Raw genomic sequence first — 14,269 nt, 5'->3', positions numbered from 1 at the left:
GGGATATCACATAATACTGCTATGTGTCATGTTCATTTATGAAAAACAGAGCCTCATGCATCATATCAAGTGTGACTGTCTAGTGGCATCACATCATTCTGAAGCCAAATTGTTTCTAGAAAAACATTCTTCTTTCCATCTGACCCTCATTGTTTGGAACCTGGTCTGATCCTCTCAACTTCTTATTTTGTCCATCTTGGTGACATTAAGCTGAAGGTCACTAAAGGATCCAACGTCTACTAACTGGGATATAATAAAGTAAGGAGATGAAATTGACATATGAGAGCAATCTGTAATAATAACACATATTAAATGTCAGGAGATTACACATTAAATCAAATTTCCACAGGAGCAGATGCCTTTTACCCAAATCCCTCCAACAGATGCATGCTCAGACTTTAACTGATTATCTGAACCCTCGATCTGCTGGGGGAAAGGGGAATGGGAATAGAAAAAGAGAAACCGCCTCCAGATCCAGTTCCAGCATGTGCTTCCCACTTGAAGATAGGATATTCAGTGTGTGTCTCTGAAAACATGCACCTTTCTTCTTATTGGGATTTCTTTAAAGGAAGGACCTGCAGTCGGGTGATAAGAGCATAGATAAGTAGATTCCTACTGTGCATTTAACTGTTCAGCCATTCATATTCACCCAATTCTATTGTGCTCCCAACCTGGATCTTTTGAGAGACCAGCCTCTCTCTAAGAGAACAATGTTAACTTAATATCTACTTTCCTCCAGGAGTCAGAGGTTTCCAAGGTTCTTTGGAGAACAGTTCAAAAGTTCACAAATTTACACACTACTAATGTCTTTTACAGGAAACAAAAACTCCTTCTCAAGGTTCAGTTTTCTCAATCAGTCTCTAGGAATTAGTCTGAACACTGAGGTTTGTCTCTGACTGACAAGTCTGCAAAGCAAAGAGTTCTTGAATATATATGTACATATATGTTCGATGGCATGTGTAGCTGCAGATACACATGCTTTGCACATCCCGCCATCTAGTGTTGGGCTCGGAGTGTTACAAGTTGTTTTTTTTCGAAGAAGTCTTTTCGAGTCACGAGATCGAGGGACTCCTCCCCTTTCGGCTCCATTGCGCATGGGCGTCGACTCCATCTTAGATTGTTTTTTTTCCGCCATCGGGTTCGGACGTGTTCCTTTTCGCTCCGTGTTTCTGTTCGGAAAGATAGTTAGAATCTCAGAAAATTCAACGGTATTGTTTGCGTTCGGTATCGGGTTAGTTACAACAGATCGACACCGACTTTTGAAGAGCTCCGGTGGCCCTTTGGGGTTTTTTCGATTCCCCCATCGGGGCCTGGTCGGCCCGACCACGTGTCTCTTCAAGGCTGATGTAACAGACCCCATTCCGCTTCTGCCCCAAATGCCACAACAAGTATCCGTATACAGATCAGCACCTGGTCTGTAACTTGTGTTTGTCTCCAGAACACAAGGAAGATACTTGTGAAGCCTGTCGAGCGTTTCGGTCGAGGAAGACACTAAGAGACCAAAGAGCAAGAAGACTGCAAATGGCGTCGGCGCCGACAGGACAAAGACACTTGGAGGAGGAAGAAGAAACCTTCTCCATCCAGGACTCGGACTCAGAAGAGCTCGATCCCGAAGAGATGCCTAAAACCGTGAGTAAGACGTCGACACACAAAACTCACGAAAAGACCACAAAAGCCCAGGGGACGCCACCGCCAGCAGGCCATGGCTTAACCCGAAAAATAGGTGACCGTCCATCGGCACCGAAAAAGGGCACGCATGTGTCGAAGTCATCCGACTCCGGTCGAGGTACCGGCACACAGCAAACTTGAGCCCGAGACAGCGGGACCGAGCAAGTTCGACACCGAGAGGGCGGCACCGAAACAAGTCGGCACTGAGAGACCGGTACGCCGAAAATAAAGAAGGTGTCGTCGGAGCCGAAAAAGGCTACTGAAAAGATTTCCATTCCGAAACATCCAGCCTCGGAACCGAAATCAGGTTCCTACACAGAGGAACAGGGACTGTCCTCCCAAATGCAAGGACATAAGTTCGGACAAGAACTACAGTCAATGGAGCCAGACTACACTCAGAGAAGGCTCCACATCCAAAAGGACACAGGGAAGACAAGTACTCTTCCCCCAATTAGGATGAAAAGAAGACTTGCCTTTCAAGAAAAGGACAATCAGCCACAGGCAAAGGTGGCAAAACAAACACCGCCACCATCAACTCACACATCACCGGTAGCCACTCCACCACTGATGCAATCCCCAACTCATACTGGAATGAGTCAAGATGATCCCGACGCATGGGATCTTTATGATGCACCAGTGTCAGATAACAGCCCAGACTGTTACCCAGCTAGGCCGTCGCCACCTGAGGACAGTACAGCCTATACACAGGTGGTGTCAAGAGCAGCTGCATTTCATAACGTCACCTTGCACGCAGAACCGATTGAGGATGACTTTTTGTTTAATACACTATCCTCGACTCATAGTCAATATCAAAGCTTACCTATGCTACCTGGAATGCTAAAACACTCCAAACAGGTGTTTCAGGAGCCTGTGAAGGGCAGGGCCATAACTCCAAGAGTAGAAAAAAAGTACAAGCCACCGCCAACAGACCCTGTATATATCACGCAGCAATTAACACCAGACTCTGTGGTAGTAGGGGCAGCTCGCAAAAGAGCAAACTCTCACACCTCAGGAGACGCACCACCTCCAGAAAAGGAGAGTCGCAAGTTCGACGCTGCGGGGAAAAGGGTTGCAGCACAAGCTGCCAACCAATGGCGTATTGACAACTCACAGGCACTGCTGGCAAGATATGATAGGGCTCATTGGGACGAAATGCAACATTTCATTGAACACTTACCCAAGGAGTTCCAGAAGAGGGCACAACAAGTGGTGGAGGAAGGACAAAGTATCTCAAATAATCAGATACGGTCAGCAATGGATGCAGCAGATACAGATGCTAGGACAGTAAATACAGCAGTAACCATAAGGAGACACGCATGGTTGCGTAAGTCAGGATTCAAGCCGGAAATACAACAAGCCGTGCTTAATATGCCTTTTAACGGACAGCAGTTGTTTGGGCCGGACGTGGACACTGCTATCGAAAAACTTTAAAAAGACACTGATACGGCCAAAGCCATGGGCGCACTCTACTCCCCACAGAGCAGAGGCACATTTCGCAAAACGCAGTTTAGAGGAGGGTTTCGAGGACAAACTACAGAACCCACAACCTCACAAACAAGGCCCACTTATCAGAGTCAATATCAGCGGGGAAGTTTTCGGGGACAATATAGAGGGGGACAATTCCAAAAGAGTAGAGGGAAGTTCCAAAGTCCCAAAACTCCTTAAAACAAGCAGTGACTTCCACGTCACAAATCCCCAACACCTAACACCTGTGGGGGGGAGACTAACCAAGTTTTACAAACATTGGGAGGAAATAACAACAGACACTTGGGTCCTAGCAATTATCCAGCATGGTTATTGCATAGAATTTCTCAAATTCCCTCCAAACGTCCCACCGAAAACACACAATATGTCAAAACAACACATGGATCTTCTAGGACTAGAGGTCCAAGCGTTGATACAAAAGGGAGCAATAGAATTAGTACCAATGGAACAGGGGTTTACTCTCTGTACTTTCTCATACCCAAAAAGGACAAGACTCTAAGACCCATTTTAGATCTCAGAACATTAAATACCTTCATCAAATCAGATCACTTTCACATGGTGACATTACAGGACGTAATCCCACTGCTCAAACAACAAGACTACATGACAACACTAGACCTAAAGGATGCATACTTCCATATACCGATACATCCTTCACACAGAAAGTACTTAAGGTTTGTATTCCAAGGGGTACATTACCAATTCAAGGTGTTGCCATTCGGGATAACAACTGCGCCAAGAGTTTTTACAAAATGCCTGGCAGTAGTAGCTGCTCATATCAGAAGGCAGCAAATACATGTGTTCCCGTACCTAGACGATTGGTTAATCAAAACCAACACGCAAGGACGGTGTTCACAACACACAAAGTATGTCATAGAAACCCTCCAGGTTTCTCGCTCAACTACACAAAGTCACACCTTCAGCCGTGTCAAACACAGCAATACTTGGGGGCGACAATCAACACAATAAAAGGGATTGCCACTCCAAGTCCGCAAAGGGTACAAGCATTTCACAATGTAATACAGGCCATGTATCCAAAACAAAAGATACAAGTCAGGATGGTGATGAAACTACTAGGCATGATGTCCTCATGCATAGCCATTGTCCCAAACGCAAGATTGCACATGCGGCCCTTACAACAGTGCCTAGCATCACAATGGTCACAGGCACAGGGTCAACTTCTAGATCTAGTGTTGATAGATCGCCAAACATACACCTCGCTTCAATGGTGGAACAATATAAATTTAAACCAAGGGCGGCCTTTCCAAGACCCAGTGCCTCAATACGTAATAACGACAGATGCCTCCATGATAGGGTGGGGAGCACACCTCAACCAACACAGCATCCAAGGACAATGGGACACTCAGCAGAGACTTTTTCACATAAATCACTTAGAACTACTAGCAGTGTTTCTAGCATTGAAAGCATTTCAACCTATAATAAGACACAAACACATTCTTGTCAAGACAGACAACATGACAACGATGTATTATCTTAACAAACAAGGAGGAACACACTCAACGCAGTTGTGTCTCCTGGCACAAAAAATATGGCATTGGGCGATTCACACCCGCATTCACCTAATAGCACAGTATATTCCAGGGATTCAGAATCAGTTAGCAGACAATCTCTCTCGAGATCACCAGCAGATCCACGAATGGGAGATTCACCCCCAAATAATAAACACCTACTTCCAAAGATGGGGAACACCACAAATAGACCTATTTGCAACAAAAGAAAACGCAAAATGCCAAAACTTCGCATCCAGATACCCACAGGATCAGTCCCAGGGCAATGCATTATGGATTAGTTGATCAGGGATATTTGCATACGCTTTTCCCCCTCTCCCACTCCTTCCATATCTGGTAAACAAATTGAGTCAAAACAAACTTAAACTCATACTAATAGCACCAACTTGGGCAAGACAACCTTGGTATACAACACTACTAGACCTCTCAGTAGTGCCTCATGTCAAACTACCAAACAGGCCAGATCTGTTAACCCAACACAAACAACAGATCAGACACCCAAATCCAACATTCATGAATCTAGCAATTTGGCTCCTGAAGTCTTAGAATTCGGACATCTGGACCTCACACAAGAATGTATGGAGGTCATAAAACAAGCTAGGAAACCAACCACAAGACATTGCTATGCAAATAAATGGAAAAGATTTGTTTATTACTGCCATAATAAACAAATACAACCCTTACACGCATCTGCTAAACACATCGTCAGCTACCTACTGCACTTACAAAAGTCAAAGCTAGCTTTTTCATCTATTAAAATTCATCTCACCGCTATTTCAGCTTATCTGCAAATTACGCATTCAACATCACTATTTAAGATCCCAGTCATAAAAGCTTTTATGGAGGGTCTGAAAAGAATTATCCCACCAAGGATGCCACCAGTTCCTTCGTGGAACCTTAACATTGTCTTAACACGTCTCATGGGTCAACCGTTTGAACCCATGCACTCATGTGAAATACAATACTTAACATGGAAAGTAGCATTTCTAATTGCCATCACATCTCTAAGAAGAGTAAGTGAGATACAAGCATTTACCATACAAGAACCATTTATTCAAATACACAAGCATAAAGTAGTTTTACGAACAAATCCTAAGTTCTTACCAAAAGCCATATCCCCGTTCCACTTGAATCAAACAGTAGAACTACCAGTGTTCTTTCCAGAGCCAGATTCTGTAGCTGAAAGAGCACTACATACATTAGACATCAAAAGAGCGTTAATGTACTATATTGACAGAACAAAACAAATTCGAAAAACGAAACAATTGTTTGTTGCTTTCCAAAAACCTCATACAGGAAACCCAATATCCAAACAAGGCATTGCTAGATGGATAGTTAAATGCATTCAAACCTGTTATCTCAAAGCAAAAAGAGAACTGCCTATAACACCAAAGGCACACTCAACTAGAAAGAAAGGTGCTACCATGGCCTTTCTAGGAAACATTCCAATGACTGAAATATGTAAGGCAGCCACATGGTCTACGCCTCATACGTTTACCAAACACTACTGCGTGGATGTGTTAACAGCACAACAAGCCATAGTAGGACAGGCAGTACTACGAACTTTATTTCAAACAACTTCAACTCCTACAGGCTGAACCACCGCTTTTGGGGAGATAACTGCTTACTAGTCTATGCAAAGCATGTGTATCTGCAGCTACACATGCCATCGAACGGAAAATGTCACTTACCCAGTGTGCATCTGTTCGTGGCATGGGACGCTGCAGATTCACATGCGCCCACCCGCCTCCCCGGGAGCCTGTAGCCGTTTCGAAGTTGATCTTGAACATTTGTAAATTTGTAAATATATCACTTTAAACCACATTATGTACATACATATTTACTCCATTGCATGTGCACTATTACTATAATACACAACTCCTACCTCACCCTCTGCGGGGAAAACAATCTAAGATGGAGTCGACGCCCATGCGCAATGGAGCCGAAAGGGGAGGAGTCCCTCGATCTCGTGACTCGAAAAGACTTCTTCGAAGAAAAACAACTTGTAACACTCCGAGCCCAACACTAGATGGCGGGATGTGCAAAGCATGTGAATCTGCAGCGTCCCATGCCACGAACAGATGTACACTGGGTAAGTGACATTTTCCATATTGGCAAGTCTGGAAATCGTACACAAGGATTCCTTGCTGCAGTTGCTAGAAGTTCTGTTAAGCCAAAACAAATTCTCCTCAGAAAGCCACTAGCCTGTTGTTGGAAGAAGGAAAAAATTCAGCTTCTTCAAAAGGGAAAAAGTAGCTGGTGTGCACACCATAACAAGAAAAAGAATGAATTACTCAAAACTGGAAGAATTCTCTATGAAACTAATCGCCTCAGGAACACTGCTCATTCCCCTCAGGATGACAGTTGAAGCACAGGACTCCGAGGGAGAAACAGCTGGAGGGAAGCTTCAGCACGAGACTAAGGTAGAAACACTAGAGCACTGACACTCATAAGGATTTGCGGCCACCATCTTGAGTGGCAGTTAAACTTGAAGAAGCTAGTTCTAAGAACAGCCTCCTCAAGAGCCACCGGAAGTGAAGACGCCACTGCAAACAACGTGGGTACAAGGAAAAGGGGAATCGTTTTTGCTGAGCGAAGAACTTAACGCTGGCGATAGTTTTCCTGACATTAAATGGCCTGATAGGACCGTGTTTTACAAGTTAGGAAGTATTGTGAACTGTGCTCTGGAAGATGTATTAGACCTTCCAATGCAATATATTAGTGAATAGATTTGAACGTTGGATCTCATCTTGAGAGAGAACAAGGTGATTATGTTTATCAGGTTGTAACTGACAAAGACATCCTGAGGAAGTTAGTATTAAGCTGTAGATGACCACCAAAACTCGCCGTACTATATAGTGTTGACTATGGCACACCCTACCTATGTTAGATGTTGATAAAAAAAAATACATACCAAGGACTTTGTTTCTAGGGGCAATGGTTTTAATGGAAGGTAGTAATTGTTAATTGTATGAGTGGTAGAACAGTGGAAATGGAATATTGTGAATTTTGTGCTATTATGAATAGAGAAAAAATAAATGAGTTGAGATGCTATATTAAGAATGTTTCCGATTTCCATTCAGATAAATAAACAGGCTGCAAGTTTTGAAATAATGTTATGCGCTGAAAGTGCTATACAAAGTAGATGGTGGACTAAGTCCCTAATGGGATTCCCTGAGAATTATAAGTACATTTATATATCTATCTATTTAGGTCAGAAAGAGTTTCTGCAAGAGTATATTTTTATTCAGAGTGACTAAGAAAAGTGAAAATGATATGCACTTGTTGATTAGATAACCCTTTTGATGCTCTTGCACAGAGGTTTCCCCATTTTTGGATTTAGAACTTAAGCTGTTCAGTCATGATTTTTGGATGGTTTAAGAATAAAAAGGATCTTGGATTCTGGCTATGGGGAGGCTTGTTTGGACAATCTTATTATATTTAGTACGGAAGGAATTTTCCTGGGTGGACAAACAGATGGAAATGTATCTAATTTTAGATATCGGTTTTACATTTCAAGTGTTTAAGGCATTGAAGTAATGCTTTCTTTCAACATCATTGCTGCACTAGGTTTACTTACAAAGTATTAGGCGCTTTTAGACTACTTAGTATTTCTGACAACAACTTTGATGAATCAGGTTCACAATTGGATTGTCCTCTGTAGAATGTCTACGGGTTGATTTGAGGATTACATTTGCTGAACATTCGATGCTGCTCCTCTCTTTTGTCAACAAAGATGTCTTTAGAATGTAAGCCACTGAAGGGAGTGAGTAATGGACAGTAGTTTGTGAATGATTATGGACATTGTGTAGGTTATTATGCCAGTTGAATGCCTCATCTTTTTAGTCTATATGTTTGGAAGATAAAAGCCTGCTGGTTAAAAACCTTCATGAAGATATGTCTTTACGGGGATGCACATGCTGAAGCTTGCTGGTACTTATAGCCTTTTTTTTTTACCATTTCATAGTGATTGTGGGAATCTTCTGCTAGAAGGCAAGGCAATATCCATTGAAAAACAGTTTCTGAGGAGAAAATGTATTTTTCTGGTGAATTAAATGTATCGTTCGATTCTTTAAAACCATTAGTAATATGACAACGCAAACAATATATTAAGAAGCCCATTAATTATACATCGACTTTGTTAACAAAGACAAATTATCAATAATTGTCTGTAGTGAATCAAATAGTTATGCCATTACTGTGAGACAAGAGTTACTAAATGGCTTAACACGCAACTCAATATTTGAGGGCAGATAAATTAGGCTATATAAAAAAAACAAAAGTTGTAACTGCAAAAAAGCTACCTCGTTGAAACAAGGGTGTGCAAACTGCATAGAGCAAGGGAGCGACCAGCGTATTTGAATACGAACTAGTTACACTGACAGGTTTTTATTTTTTTCTTTAAAAAATAATACTTAGTTAAACTCAGTAGGTCTTATAGCCATAAATACTTGGAAACCTCAATGCATGCTACACATAACTATTCATGTGACAAATTGGATTTTCACACACACAGCATTCCGCTAAGAAGGGGCTGGAAGGATAATGACAATGGTAAAGGAGTCAAACTCAGCACGGCAAAGTTCTTCACTCATGGGGAACTTCTCAAGGCAAGCACGATAGCTGTGCATCTCCTTGGTACTGCTGGCTGACAGTTCCTTCATGCCAGGAACTATGTCCTCCATACTGAAGTCCATTAAAGAGTACTTGTCTTCAAAGGAATCTCTGGAATAACCTTGGTCATGCTTAGAACTTTTTACTGGTCAGGGCTGCCACCATGTACTGCCAAAGCTGACCCGTGGTTGTAGAAGATATTTAAACAAATGGCTGGTGGCTGACCACGAGTAGCATCCTGCCTGCTTGATGTAATAACAGCTGAGTCCACAAACTAGACCAGTTGATTATTTAAAACAGTATTGGCCAAATTGCGGGTGTTAATTGCCTGCTGGTAAATGCAGACACCTAGTTTGTTCCATTTCTGCCAACGAACACTTACCATTCCTCCAACAGGGCATGGTAGCTGCAGGCGATGTGTTTGAAAGATTCCTCCTCCACACTACAACCACTGCACATTATTGCATCCAATGGCCTGAGACTCCTAGCTAGAGGTTTCAAAAATTACGGTGATTTTTTTGTATTTTGAGTACGTGCAGGCCAGGTATGGTTGTTGATGCCTGTTGTGGCAAGAGTTGACAATTGTCTAGTGGTGCTTACGCTTTGCCAAAACATCAATGTTAAGTTGGTGTGAATGAATTCATACTCACCTTCTGTTTTACTTGAAAGTATTTTGGGGCACCACGTTTAAGTTCCAAAGCTCTTTGGCATTAAGTTATTTGAGACATTCTTCAAGGTCCTGGGAGTGAGGCCATCTGGGCCCACCTGACTGAATTTCTTGCCAAAGTAGGGACACCATGTTTTCTCCCTGGGCCGACTGAAGTTTATGGCACATATTTAAAAATGCACCTGTCTGTGCCACCCGTTGATCAAGAGGGCCAAGTTCAAGCCAGATCTGCACATCCGATCCTAGGCAGGCGAAGAGTGGCCTTATAGATCCTAGGGACCAGGTTATTTAGAAGCATCCTGTTCCTCCCCCACAGAATGACACTGCCATAAACCAATGCTGGAATGACCTTAGCCTTCATTACCTGCAGGAGTGGATCGAGGCTCATTCTCCATTGGTAATGGACAGTTTTGGGAAAGAAGACAACAGAGCTAGGGCATGAGCTTCCACAACTTCCCTGTGGAGGACAAAGGCGCCCCTTGCATCGTGGGTGACAACAAGGTATTTATGACTGCTCTTTGGAAAGCCTATTGCCCTTAAAATGCCAACTTCTCGCCTTACTGATTTTTCTGCCCAAAATTAGTTTTTTTTCCTTTAGGTTGACTTCCAGCTGGTTGGCACTGGTGTCAAAATGCAAAGCGTCTAATAGCCACTGCAATCCGACTCTCGTGTGGCTGAACAGAACTAGGTAGTCTGTGTAATGCAAGTTGTTAATATGTTCACCCCTGATCTTGTGGGCATGGCTATCCATATTGCCAGGGAATATAGACAGGTCATAGAGAAAGAAGTTGAAAAGTGTTAGGGCAAGCATGCACCCTTGCTTTACCCCAGTGAGGTGATAATTTTCTTAGGCCCATGAATCCTTTCGCCTAGGTTAACACAAATCCACATGTCAGTATGCAGTTGTATGGTGGCCCCAAGGAAACTCTGCAGGAGTTCTATAGTTTTTTCCACAGGGCCCCCAGGGATATGATAGAATGCTGACCTAAAGTTCACACTACAGCAGTACATCATTTTAGAAAATGTTACCACACTCTTTGATAATACGGAGATTGCTAGCAGGTTTGTTGAAGTACTGGAATTGTCAATAAACCCTTTTTGATTCTTCAGGATGATATCTCTGGAAGTCGCTAATTGCCACAGCTCCTTCGAAAGCAGGCTGGCAAAGAATTTAACTTTATTGTCCAATAACACTATCAGCCTACAGTTATTGGGGGTCAGATTTGGGGCCACATTTATAAATGGGTTGCATGATGGCACTATGCCATGGTTCTGGGACTCATGAACTCCTCAGGCAGTAATCAAAAAGTGGCAAACATTTGCTAGGCATAAAGGATGGGTCCTGCCTAAATAGGACCTGTGGAAGGCCGTTTGGTTCTGAGGGCCCTCTGTTCTGGCTTCAGCCAAGTTTGCTTTCAACTGTTACATGGAAAAAAATTCTCAGGTAGAGGTAGATAAAGACTCTGCTAAACAAAAAATAATGGAGCTAGAGGCCTCCACAGAGCTTGTATGGCAGGGCCATCTACATGGCTGGACTTCATTATGGCCTAAGCCTTTTGCAGAGTCCGTTGGTGTGAGATATTTTATCAGAAAAGCTGCCCAATCAGATTGAGAGATATTAGCACTGCTGCCTATTTAGTTCTCCGACCAATTTGAGTTGCTCTTTTTGACTCATAAGAGTTTGGCTCAGAACTGGTGAATGCTTGCTAAAGGTGTTTTTGAGCCATCTTGGACTCAGTCACTAGGTTTTTGTAGCCTGGATTATGCCTGCATGCTGCTCTCAAACAGATGTTCAAGGCCTTCTTCAGTCTTGCTATTATAGGAGTAGGCAGAAAAAATCTCAAGTAAGATGATGGCCGTTCTTTAACTACCTTTGTAGATGAAAATGTATTTCACCAGCAGCTGGTCAGTAAGACTGTTCCAATCAGTAAGCAACAACCCTAATGGCAATTTTGATGCTTTCTGGCTTGATTTTTTTCCTTGGGAATCCTCCCTCCTTTTGAGCATCCTGAGACTGTCAAATGCTCCGTTATTGGATGCCTAAGCCAGGGCATGTTATGCCATACTGGTGCTAGGTTTTGTAACTTAGGGAGGATGGTCACACTGAGTGGGGCGCTATTCCATAGTTTTTCACAAGATTGAACATTTCCACATTACACGTGGTGTAGTTAAGATATGACCATGATTCATTGTTTGATCTTGTCCAACTAGGAGGATTATCTTACAGAAAACTTCCATTTAAAACTTTAAAGCCCAAGCTGTTAAGTGGCATGATCATCAGTTTCCACAGCGGATTCCGTTGGTTTCCACTGGGCTTACTCTGCTCAGGAATACTCCATGAGCAATCTTGAACCTGCCTCGACATTACTATCTTGTAATAAATTCAAATTGAAATCCCCAGTTATAATGAAGTGAGTTGTAGGGTGGTCTTTGCCCAGTTCACATAGGCCAGAAATAAAATGGGACAGTTTTAACCTTTTTTCCCTCCAGCCTGGGACAATGTCGATATTAATTAGAAGATGTAAGCAGTTTGGTCTCCAGTTGATCAGTTTAACTACTTGGAGCCAGTACTTTTGCGTGTCTATGGTTTCAGTTAGAACCTTGAGATTCGTGATGTATAGACAGAGAGACTGTTACGCCTGCCCTTTTTATGCTCGTTAGAGGCAAATTTTTTAACTCAAGAAGACCAGTTATAGGGCATTCCGCAGTGGTCCAGGTTTCTTGAAGAGCAATGATTTGTAATCACCCCCAGTACTCAAGGAGATCAGTGTGGTGTGCACACTATAGCTCTTTATTTAGACCTGGTCAGCAATCCCTTCTGTTTCGAGAGAACCATGGACTAGCCCTTTTCTTTACAGGTGCAGAGGTTGATGCCCCAGGTATTAAACACCTCCACTTTTGACAGGATCTGTGGCATGTGGTTAGGGGAGGCAAGCGTTGTCAACATCTGATCAGAAATGTGTGCACCCCATGAAGTAAAAAACTCAATTGAGATGATGTCCTTTAAGCTTAAATGTCTGGGCTTCTGAATAGCCTTCATTGGGCTTAGAATGTTATCCTGGTTCAGTATGTCTTGGGGACCCATAGAATGGTATTCAGGGATGAAGAACAGTTTGACTTTGAACTGATGTGAGGCATAAGGCCTAGCAACATTTACACTTAAGTTTAGTGTGGGATGGACTGGGGTGGCGATCAGGACATTATGGCTTACCATAGCTTCTTATACTAGCATGCTGCTTGACAGATGGACCATTTTTTAATCCTTCTAGGGCTGTTTATCCACAGTTATCACACCCATTTGGTCTTTTGTGGGCACCAGGGGATGATAAAGATTTACTTTTTGCATCGGAACTTGGGTACTTTAAGGATTCATGCATACTGAAGGCCATAACGTTTCTCCAGTGCCACACAGATTATGTACTACCCTAATTACAAGGAAGACCAACTCCTCCCCTCTTTCTCGAGGGCTCACACTGAGAACAGCTGCAGTATTAGGATCTTTTTGGCATGGCGTGTTTCCTTTTGGGCTTGGTCACCTACCCAAAGGGTCTAAATGAGGGTTTGGATCAGCAGTGCTAGGCATGACATTGTGTTACAATCAAATGCCTCTGTGCATATGTGGGCGCCACTCCTTTTATCCACAGGTGCTGTAATCACAGCACTCCTTTATTAAAACATCAGTACATCATTGTTGGTGCACCATAGCTGAATGCTTATAATTTTTATTTCACAGTTTCTGATGAGGTTCCCTTTCAATTTTGGGAGATTCCGTTAGAAATGACACCAATCTGTTTTTTCAGATCTGGCCTTAGGTGACCTTGTAGTTGCCAACTTATGAGTTATGTGCTCTAACCAAGTCTGAATTTCAGAATAGGCACCCTTGACCACCCGAAAGGCCACTCTCCGAAGATGCATGGTGATTTCTGTCAGAGGAACCATAGTTTTAACTTAACTGACCTGCTCAGCCCTGCAGGATCTCAAGTTCTGCACTATCGCTGTTCCATTTGCTGGGAGTTGTACTTCTTGCTGTGAAATTTGGGTAACTTGGAGAATGAATGATGCAGCCATGAACATGCTTTGCCCATCCACTGCTCTATTTACTGTTACCTCAGATATTACACTATTAAGGAAGGCTGCTAGACATGACAGATTATCAATAATTGGTGAGCTACAGCAGACTGCCTGTGCCATGTTGGTGCTAGATTACGCTGTAGGCAGTTGGGTAACTCCACTTCATTATGTGCTTTATTGCCATTATTTATTTATCTTAATTGATTCTATTGTGCAGAACATATTGATCGTTCTA

The 14,269-nt window shown here is 42.8% G+C and overlaps 1 protein-coding gene across 2 annotated transcripts in view; it reads left to right on the top strand.

Annotated features, from left to right (window-relative positions):
* Positions 1–14,269, top strand: part of BICC1 (BicC family RNA binding protein 1) — an 821,381-nt gene that overhangs the window by 478,781 nt on the left and 328,331 nt on the right. The gene's annotated exons all lie outside the window — the stretch shown is intronic.

This window comes from Pleurodeles waltl, chromosome 6 (assembly GCF_031143425.1).
Source record: "Pleurodeles waltl isolate 20211129_DDA chromosome 6, aPleWal1.hap1.20221129, whole genome shotgun sequence".
Lineage (NCBI taxonomy): Eukaryota > Metazoa > Chordata > Amphibia > Caudata > Salamandridae > Pleurodeles > Pleurodeles waltl.
Note: the sequence above shows the minus strand (reverse complement) of the source record. Positions and strands in the feature narration are given on the sequence as shown.